The sequence below is a fragment of the Trachymyrmex septentrionalis genome, unplaced genomic scaffold (assembly GCF_001594115.1).
Source record: "Trachymyrmex septentrionalis isolate Tsep2-gDNA-1 unplaced genomic scaffold, Tsep1.0 scaffold126, whole genome shotgun sequence".
Classification (NCBI taxonomy): domain Eukaryota; kingdom Metazoa; phylum Arthropoda; class Insecta; order Hymenoptera; family Formicidae; genus Trachymyrmex; species Trachymyrmex septentrionalis.
The window spans coordinates 693,402-705,175 of NW_017304395.1; the positions used below are offsets into that span (position 1 = coordinate 693,402).

The following is an 11,774-nucleotide window of genomic DNA, read 5'->3' on the forward strand; positions in this document are numbered from 1 at the left end:
GTCAATCACATCCCGCGTGCAAGGATACAGAGTGCTTGACGCTATCGCGACTCGCGAAGACTCGCGAAGCTCGCGAAAGTGACCAATCAGAGCACGATAAGATTTATCATAAACCTGCTCCCAAAATATCGCGTATAATCGTTAAATTATTAGCCAGTGTAAACAGAACATTGTAGACGGTTGAGAGAATACATCTTTGTTATTATTCCTTGTTACAAATTCTAGCTATTCTATTGCTGCATTACCCTGCTCGTTCTCCAAAATATCCTCTATTCCCAGCCACGAACCGCTCTTCTACTAATACCGTAGCTGAACAGTCGGTTATGGGAATCGTCGGCGTTCGCAATTCTTTAGAGATCTTTATTTTGAGTAAAATCTTTATTAATTCCGCGAAAGAGTAGTACGCTCATTCGTGGCTGGCGCCCAATTACGGTATTGCAAACAGTATAAATCTCTGAAAATATTTTCTGTCATGTTAATTCGTTCGTGTATCAAATAAGTTATTATTTGCAAACACCTTAAAGAATATTAATCACAAACGCACGACGAAGTTCCACCACGCTCGTGAGTGCAATCGCAATGTTATACATATACACAAATATATATATATATATATATACAGGGTGTATCTGAAATAACCCACTTATCATATAGTGCTACTCCTAATAAAAAACTGTATCGAAAAGTCTTCTACCATTTTGCAATTTTTGTAATACTTTTTTTTTAGTTCACCCAATGTGAGCAAAATGTCTAAAATCAACGTATAAGACAACTTTAAGATATCTTTAAGAGTTCTTTAAAAAATATCTTCAAAATATTTCACAAGGAACACTGAAAGATATCCTAAAATTGTCTTTACATCGATTTTATCCATTTATTCGGCAATCTTTAGAAATTAATATCTCATCTATTGTCAAAATTGCAAAATAGTAGAGAACTTTTTTATTAAAAATAGCACTGTATGATTAGTGGGCGTTATTTCAGATACACCCTGTATATCTTATACACATATCTATTACATATCTTACATATCTTATAATATCTTATAATGTTTTCGGAATTAAAAAGTATTCTAAATTTTTAGTATCTGGTTCATTTCCGTTCTATCTAGATTGATCTTCGCATCAGCGACGTTTCCCGAACAATAACTACTATTAATGATATCATTACTCATGATAAAACATACAAATCTGCTTCTAATAACAAATTTATATGCTTCCCGTGAACATCGTGTTATATTACTGATTAAGTGATTAATAACAATTAATAAAATAAATATCTAAGTGACAAACAAATATTAATAAGATCGATGGAAATTATTTAATAATTAATTTCGGATAAAAAATCGTTACTTTGGGAAAAATATTATTCACAAGGTTCTTGTGATGAATCCTAATTTATTCTGTGAATGTTTAACTAGGATTTTCCTCTTCTTTTTATTGTAATTATTTTCTTTCCTTTAATTAAGTATCTCTTACATTTGCAACAAATTTACTAGCTGCACAGATTTTTGTCAACTTCTAAATAGTAGAGAAAAAAAATTCAAAGCACAATTAGATATATTTTATCTAATGTCATTTTATGCGTTCGCATTCACAAAGAGACTTCATGATATGTACGACTCATCAATTTTTCGTTCTTTCACAAGATAAAGTAGTTCATCTGTATTAACTTCATTTGTAAATCATTATGAAATTATTGAAATTTTACTTGTAAAACATTAACATCAGTAAAAACGTACAATATGTAAATAAAGAAACTATTATATATTTAATACAGATTGCTATTTTTTTATTTTCCATCCTGATATTAATATGCTTCATATATTTTTACTACTTAATATATTTTCTGATATCTAATGATATATATAATATAAGAAACAAAGAGCATTTCCCGTCTTTTAATTAAAATTTTATTAGTTTTTATTTTATTTAATTAAGAATATTACCGCATCACTTTTGCTAAAAGATTGCGGTAATAATTTTTAGGAACCTCTGTTTTCTCATCTCCAGGGTTCAAGAAAAACAAAGAAAATAACAGCATAATTTCTAAAAATAAAAAAAAATAATAAAACAATAGTATAACCGATAACGTAAAGTATGCAAATATATATAATATATTTAAAATATTATTATATAATATGTAATGTATTATTATAATATATTGCAATATTATAATATATACAATATTATAAATATGTAATACTCGTATAATGTACATATATATTCATATATAATACATTATATAATATAATTAAATAAAAACGAAAAACATTTCAAAAATTTACTATATCTATAATAAAATTTCAATATATTAAAGTTCCTAAGTGTGTGTATACGGGAACATTCCAGAGAAGGGAGATTTTGCTTAAAATCAAGCCTCCGCAGATTTACCTATTCTAAAAGAAGATTCTCACCATCGTGCCAGCCGCTAGAAGGGAAGCAAGTGGGAGACAGAAACAGATGTGATGACGTGTGCATCGCGGGTGGTTTTCATTTTGCGAACTGAATATGATTTGCCATACGAATGAGCATGTAGGTTAGCGCTTTCCTCAGGCTTTATATACCAGTATATGGGGGCTGCAGGTTGCCATCGTACTGATTCCTGACCCTGTTTCGGCCCTGCTCTTTCACCTTCGCCACGCCCCCAGCCTCCGTTTCTCTTCTTAAGGGAAAATTCTAAAATTTATGCTGCTGTTTGTTTCATAATGGAATGCCGTTTCAACACTTTTTATTAAAACTCGTGATTCCTTTAATTGTTATTTTTTTAATGTTATTCTTCAAACTTTATAGTGACGAATATATGTATAATACTTGCACCATTAAAGTGACATAATATATATAAAGAATTGTACGAAACATTTTTTTAATAAAATTAAATTTATAATTGTTATGTTAAATATTAATATTTTTTTCTGAGCAAATTTGAGTGAATTTCTTTTATTCAGCAACGTTGAAAATACAATATTTAAAAAATACAGGTTAAAAAAATTTTATTTTTTTAAATAAAAAAAATTACTTCTATAAGTAAAACATCGTTAAAATATTATTTATTAAGTTATATTAGTACATTGACTCGTGTGTAAAAACAATGTTGTTTTTATAAAAATATTTTAGGGAAATCTTTTTATATAATACGTTACAATTACAAAAAGAATTTAAATTATTCACAATACATGATTTTATTATTATAAAATTCTTAAAATTAATTTGATTGTAAAATTATTATTTTACCGCAAATTATTTATTTGTCTTTTAATTTTATTCAAAGTAATTTATGATACATAACATTAACAATTCAAAATATTAATCATTTTATTATTTGAACAAACTATATTTCTGTGATAAAAATACATAATTAATTCAATCATAGAAAAACATGCTATAACTATCTCATTTTATTATTGTTCTTACTGTTTGTTTTGTAACAAAAATGCCGTTTACTAACTAAATATATTAACCAAAATACACAATAAAATATTTCGTACTTGTGTTAAAATCAATCCTTATAAAAACTTTTGAGTTAAATTTTTAACAACTCCAAGTGTTAATTTAACATAATATAATTATGCTATTTGAATATTTTATGTTAAATTGATATTTAACATTTTTTAGTGTTAAAATAATACGATTTATAAGTAAATAAAAATAAATAACATAAAAAATGCAGTTTAACGACATAAATTCCAAGATTAATGAATTAAAGATGTATACATATGTGTTAATTTATCATATTAAATGTTAATGTTACTATAAAGAAATACGTTTTTACAATTTGTTTCCAAATTGTGTCAAAGCGTTACATTTTTTATTTTTACATAATGTAAATATATTCATCCAGTGTAAAAATTAACACAAAAATTTGAATGTACTATTTGAAACATGTGAAATTTAACACAAATTTTCTAACCGTATAGAATTTTTTTCATTATATAGTTAAAAATTTAACACATTAAATTTAACACACTTCATCTGTCTTAAACAATCCACTTAAATTTTTGTGTTACTACAACACAAATATGTTAGAAAGTAACAAATATGTAAAAAATTAACACAAAAACGTAATACAATTTTTAAGCAATCATGTTCCTCATTAAAATTAACATTTATAATACATTAAATTAACATGTTCCCATAAATTTAATATTTATAATATATTAAATTTACACATTTTATTAATTTATTTTAAAATTTACGACATTTACGTTATAAAATATGTTGTTATTTATTCATTTATTCATAAATTATGTTGTTTTAACATTAAGAAATATTCAATATCACTTTAACATAAAATGACACAATCACATTATGTCGATTTACTCCCTGTTAAAAATTCAATACAAAATTTTAACAGGGATTTAAGTGGACCGTTTCTAGCACAAATATAAAATGTTTTTTTACTGTGAACAGAATGTAAATATAAAAAAAGTGACATAAAGATATAAAAATTTTTTGTTGACACTTTTAGAATAAAATCCTTTTTATTGATTCAACTTTCTTATGTTCTTTCTGAAAAGAAGACCTGTTCAATTAATCCCTATACACACTTATCCCGATGAGACAAAATGGCGTGATAGGATACTCACGTCTCGCGAAACGGAAGGATCCGGCCACCACACGTAATCCTTTGACGAGGAAAATCGAGGAAGCACTTTCCGAAGCACTAACAATTGACACACCAATCGATTTCACTGACTCATATAAAACATCTAAAACTACTTGTCGGTCCTTTGCCGAAGTCACTCGATCTCCATCGTTCTCGACGTCTATCAGTCTAATTTTGTGCCATGTCCTTAGAAAAGTAATACATTTGGCGACTTTTCCGCATGCGAACAAAATTCTTCAGATTTATCCTCCTTCCATCAAGCTCCATCGATCATCACTCTTTGAGACTCAGATCCTTTTAGCAATCATCCCTCTCCCACAAATTCTTCAAATCTCTCTGCATTTTTTTCATAGGAGATTTCTCTTTCTGATAGCATCCTAATCCTTAAAAAGACCGTCACTTAAAATCATAGATAATATCTACAGTTTTCATTATCACGAATTTATACATCGTAATTCTTTCCATTAATGATGATATTTCTAAAGCCAATTCGCGATGTTCCTTGACAGATGGACGAATCTTCGAGAGGAATAAAAATCAATGGTTTACTTCGACATGCAGAAAACATGTTTCATACCAACAAAATCTTCAGTTTTTCTCGGCGTTAAAAATTTACAATTTCGTTTAGGAAGGATTCATTATCCCAAGCGAAGAAGAAAATTCTCTATTGGAGCGAACAAAATTCACAATTGCTTTAAATACGTTTCTGCATAAAGAATACTTCTTCAGATTCACGGGGATTTTTTCAGATGATTTTTAATTTTCTGGAGCATACAAGTGGCATTTTTTAAATGATCCATATAGTTTTTATAATCCCATTTTTTTTTAATGGACCTGCAGTTTTCCTATCACGGAACGATATCTGTCACTTTCTTTGAAAACGATATTAGCTCATTAAATTTTTCGGAAAATATGAATAAGAATATCTCCGTCGCGTCATTTCTCTTCTCCGAGCACAGATTCGTTTTCCTGCATATTTGTATGTTATTTTTCTCGATATTAATCATATTAATTACATATTGATTAATTACATATTGAACACAGGACAGCGGTACTTCTCTCTTTCGAAATCCTTAATAACAGTCAATCGCGAAATATTTTCTCATCGAACGCAGGTACCACGTATTTCCTCACTCAATACATGGATCCACGCCTTTTTGCTCTGTATAGCATTTCTCGATCTAAATATTAATTACACCGCGTAAGATCTTTATTCCCAGTATTTCTCTTCCTAAATCTAGTCATCTCTTCTTGCCCGATATTCATCAACAAGTCCACCGATTCACAAAATCTGTTCGCACTGCTTCATAACTGCTTCCGCACACCCTTGAAATTAATCACATTTATCTCCCTTTAGTGAACCGACCCAGTCTGTTTCACCTGCGCAATTTTTCCCTACAAATTCACCAATTCGGTCAACACACATATGCGCGTCTCTGCACGATTTTCTTTGAGAACTTCACCAATTCAACCCAGATCAATTATTGCCACCCTCAACATAGTTAGTTCCAAATGTCTGGCTAACATTTCTTCACCATTAACACACGAATCTCCTTTGCCCGCATAATACTTCATGAGAAGCCCGCCAAGAGAAGAAAAAGAATAATCTACTCTTCATTAATTAATTCTTTCGCGCTTTTCCTTTTCCCATATGATATTCTTCGAGAACTACCACGATCCACGAAATCTATCCGCGCACTCTCCCCTCACTCCCTCGACATGTTTCCCTTTCCTTATGTGTAGATCCACGTTTCTGTCCTCGCACAAAATGTTGTGATAAATCCAGTAGAAATCTACAATCTTTTTATTATCTTAATGTACATACAAATCCCGCTTCTCTACACTTGACAACCGTTAGTCACTTGACTAACATCACAACGTACCACTTTTTCTCACCCCCGAAATCCGAATTCACGCCTTTTCTGCCTGCACAAATTTCCTTTACTAAGCAACCGCATCGGCACCGCGTATAGAATTATATCTCAACAAACCAGGAAGCACGTTTTTTAATCACGACACATAAAACTACGAATCTCTGGGCGACGAGCGGAGGAGAAATTCGAACGGAAGCGACGCGGTAACCCAGTTTCCAGCGGGAGAGCCGCTCCTCCCGGCATGCAACACATAAAAATGGCTCCAGTTCCGTGGCATCAGGGCGGTCATGACATTCCGGAACGTCCCAGGACTTTTTCAACGATGCACAGGGATAGTAGGGTAATCCAGCTGATCTTTGTGCCAGTGACGTTGCGATACCGATTCCTCTCCAGAAACCACTCACTCTTTCCTCGTCGAAAAACGTCAAAACAGAGAAAAGAAGATTAAGAGAGCGAATGAAAGAGAATGAGAGGATAAGAGAGAGATTATTCCGAAAGAGAATATCGCAGGCATCCTGACGCCTCCGCGAGGGATACAGAATAACCTCCGCGCACCCAAAATGGTGGACGGCACTCCCGAATACCGACTTGCATTTTGCTCCGCCAGGCTCGATCCCGCTCGGTTCCGGTCCAGCAAACACCAGACTTCCGACAATCCCCTCGACCCCCGCTCAAGTTCCTCCGGAAATACTGTTCGCGCCCTCGTAACAGAACCGTCGAGCCTACCATCCGTCCTAAACGACAAACGCAGCCCTCCGAAATGGACTTTCCGCACCGCTTCCGCTCCCGCGCGATACCACTTTGACACACGCGGCGTTTGTTCGCGCGCGGCCGCGCGCGAACACTTTCACGGCAACGCTCAGCGTCGAGCGCGTTCTTCCTGGTCGCCGTCGATTGCCCTCAGCGTCGTCGATGGACCCATGGGGCTCGACAGCGTCGGCAGGATCCTCGCCGAGAGCATTCCAGGGAGGGTGGACCGCACACGCCGCGCCATCTGGCAATCTCGTGGCGAATGCACCCCCTTGTCATGGCTGCCAAACCAACCCCGAGTCAATAATAGGGCTAGAAGGTACGAATCTCGAGGCCGCGACGCCCACGCAATACCACGGATAACAATATCATGCTCCGCAGCACAGATATCACGACTCGCACCCCGTTCAAAGACGCCGAACACCTCGAGATCTTCCTCACCTGTTCCTTTCTCTCTCTCTTTCTCTTACTCTCTCCCTTCTACAGCGTTCCCGTTTCTTTTATCCTTTTTTCGCACGCTATCACAACGCGAGGCCAATCTCTCCCGAAGTATTCAGGCGGCTGCGCGATTCGCACTGAGTGCACCACCGCATGGAAACCAAGAGGGTGCGATCAGTGATCAGGAGTGTGGCTAGAGAAATTATATTGTATATAATTGTAACATTATTTCAACAATATTTTTCTCAATCGTTTTTAAACTCGATTTTTATAAAAAATAATTTTGTTATCGCATGTAAAGAGAAAATAAAGAATGTCTAATTGAAATGTTCCTTTCCTATTTTAAATAAACAAAAAAATTGTAAATTTTTAAACATAGTAATTTTTTTTATTTATCTTGTACATAAATAGGATTTGTAGTAAAGTATTCCATACACACACAATTTCTAAAACTTTTAAATGACGATTAATAAATTTTATCAAAATTAAAATTTTTTAAATTTTTTTACTGTCATTAAGTTAGACAGAAATAGATGTAATATGAAATAATAATAATTATAAAGAAACAATATAATTTTCTTTAAAATGGAAATTAATGATTAATAATTTTTATTATATATTGAATTAATTCTAGGCATAGTATATATTTTCTAAAAATAGTAAAGTGTTTATATCTTTTTGTGTTTCAACGTAAAATTAAATTTGTAAACAAAACGAGTTTATATAGAAATTTTGTAATATTATTTATGAAAGGAACAAGTTTGCCTCAATTATTTTGTAAGATTTTATTCAACAAAATGTATGAATCTTTTAGATCCAATATAAATACATATAATATATCAAGTTCTTTTCTAAAAGTGGAACAGCTTTTAGAAAATTATTTTATAAAATTAGAATTTTTAAGATTTAAGTAAAATGGTAAATAATTTATATAATTTTGACAACTATAATAATTAAAATTTTAATAGTCTTGATAATTTAAGTGAGGTCTGGGATAATTATGATTTTATTACTTTCAACGACAGCTTGAGCAATTTTTAAAAAGAAGAAGCTATATATTTTCTATATGTTTTCGCAACATAATGTCCGACAATTTCGCCGTTAAATACATCCCTATCGGAGTCGCACGAGAATTGTCGGAAGTACGCGATGTCCATAGTAAACGATGCTTTCGCGGAGGCGTCGTGCTGTTTTGGGAACTTCTCGAGGTATTAAGGGTAGAGGGAAACAGAAGGATAGAAAAGAGAACGATGGAGATGAGAACGAAGGTTAGTAAACGGAAGCGCGCGAGAAGGTTGTTTTATCGCTGGAATTGAATCTAAATAATCGGAGAGCACGAGGAGAAGATAGTTTTGAATATGTGAAACATAAAATTCTAAAAATTTGATAAACACATTTTACAAAATCACACATTCTTCACGATAAGCTGAATATATTCCGACTTATTAAAAAATATTTTAAAAAATTATTGCTGTATGGCGTATTGCTAATTTTGAGAAAAAGAATTAAAATAATATATAATAAGTTGTAGAAAATATGATATATTATATATAGAATATTAACAAATTGCAAATTATTTTTTAATCAAGAATATCAAGACAGAATGAAAATATTACATTATTTTTTTTTAGATATTCAACGATACTTTTAAGATTAACCAGAATTAAAAATTTTAATATAAAAAATAAATGAAAATTCTAATAGTTTAAGAATGTATGTATTACATCTCAAAACATTTCCAAAAGTATAAAAATTTCAAATTTTATTCAATTATTTGTGTAAAATTTGAGCACAGTTATCCTATTAGTTTAAAGATTATTTAATTTTCTATTTGCTCTTTAATTCTTTGTAAAATCGCGTTTTGTAATAGGAAATACCGAGACTGGTTCTCATACAGGGTTATGATGGTCGAAAAACTAATAATTCAACCATCATATGGCAAAGCATGCTCTTTCTTTTTTACTAGATTTTGTGTGTTGTTTTTGTGTTGTTTTTTTATGTGTTAATATAACATTAAATTACTATGTAAAATGATTTACGCCAAAAGTGTCATGTATCTTACTTACAATTTAAAAAAAAATAAAATTGGAAAATAAATTTTTCTTATTTCCTTTTTTCATTTAATTTGTTACATTATTAATCGCGATTTCCCGATTTATCGAAGATGGTATGTCTTAGATAATTTTTATTGTAATTAGTTAATCATGTTACTGTAACAAAGTTCGTGAATACAATCTCTTTTATTAAAAACATTTGGGCCAAAATAAGCAGGGATTAAGTGACGATGGAAGAGGCGTAAATGCTTCTTTTACATTTCATTGTTTCAATTTTCGCCTTCTAGAAGTTTCGTTTATGCTTTTGTTACTCTCCCGTTATATCTGATTTACGCTCCGATTTTTATTTTCATCAGGGTAAAATACACAATATATATCAAAAAATATATATTTCACATAAAATAATAAATTAAATTCTATTTTAAAATATGAAAAATGCGAATTTTTTTCTAAAATTTTTTCGAAAATATATATTTAAATATCACAACTAAAGTACAAGTACACAATACAATAAAAAAGGAGATAAAAATCGCTTATTTGTTTCTAATTTAACATAAAATTTAATATCAATATTTGTAAGTAAATGTAAGTGTGTATGGACGCATATTTGTAAGTGAAGATGACAATTTATTATGACTAATATTATAATTTAATAACTTATTTTTTATTTATCTATTTTGTTTTCCCTTTGCCAAAATATTTTCTCATATAATCTAATAATATTAGAAATATATATATATATATATATATATATATATATACATATGTATACCATTCATAAATTCGGGAATACTTGTCATTTTCTGGCATTTTACAAAAATTTAAGTATCTCAGTGAAAAAAAATCGTAAAGAAGTTTTAAAAAAAAGAATTTTAAAGAGAAAAAATAGAGTTTTAAGGACTAAGAGAAAAAATAGAGCTTACAGATGATTTACGTGTCATTGACACATCACTAAATCAATGACTGTATGTATTATTCTAAAATTTACTGCCAGTACTGAAAGTCTATAGTTTACGTCACGTGTACTACAAATTTTCAGTACTAGCAGTAAATTTTGGAACACAGCCCATATCTCACTTACGCACGCCACACATACATATAAATTTTCGCATAACAATTACATTTTAATTAGACATGTAAGTCTAATTTTAAGAACTGCATATTTTTTCATGCAAACTACTAGTCTGTGGACTATTATTTCGTAAGTACAGATTACAGCTTTTATACAAAGCAAATGTTATCATGATGTGATAGCTCTAGAACACCATAATGAACTGAGAAATGATAAAGAAGATCCCAATTCAAAATTTTTTGTCGTTCTCAGCATAGACTCCATTTCACAGACATGTAATAAAGCGTATTCTTTAATTCTAAAAAATGATTGCATCAGCAAAAGAGAAAAAAGTAATTGTTATACAAAAAATTATATGATTTAGTTGATAATCATTCAGACGGTTTTAAGAAATCCTAAAAATTGGAAGATGCTACAGTAGATTTTATACTAAAATTTAAAAAAAGTTATAAACTTACTTATTCTTAATTTGATTTCCATTAAAAAAAAATTAATGTGATCTTAGCTATCCAAAGTCAAACTGATAAGATCAATAAATAGATTTTTTAAACAATTTTTGTCAAACATTTTTCTAAAAGATACATACCAAAATATTCAACCGCTTTGGAACTTTTACGTCTCACTGCATATTTCATTATGTTATATATTCTAGATATATTCTGCTATACATGTAATTTACGTAATGTTTTTTTCTTTCATGCCAAAACGGAATAAAGCAGAAATTTCAAGAGAAACAAAGTTTACTTCATCCTCTTGCTTGGAACACTATTGTCAAATCTATTTGAAAGTTATCTCTTGCAATTTTCTCAATACTTTAGCTGTAATTCGGGCATTTTGTATTTTCCTCTCCAAAAGTCACTCGGAAATTCTCCCAAAAAATCTCTAAATCTGGTAGAAATTCTACTAAATTAACAACACTAGACCTTAAAAGTATCCGACTTTCTATGTAAAGCAAGGCCTACTTAACCTTCCCCCCCCCCT

At 30.9% G+C, this 11,774-nt stretch overlaps 1 protein-coding gene across 3 annotated transcripts in view; it reads right to left on the minus strand.

Moving 5' to 3' along the window:
- Nucleotides 1–4,642, minus strand: part of LOC108756382 (inactive rhomboid protein 1) — a 210,125-nt gene extending 205,483 nt beyond the window's left edge. For all 3 annotated transcript variants that reach the window (XM_018500139.1, XM_018500137.1, XM_018500138.1), the window contains exon 1: nt 4,586–4,642. The gene's annotated coding sequence lies outside the window, so the exon portion shown is untranslated. The remainder of the gene's footprint in view (nt 1–4,585) is intronic.
- Between the last annotated feature and the right edge of the window lie 7,132 nt (nt 4,643–11,774).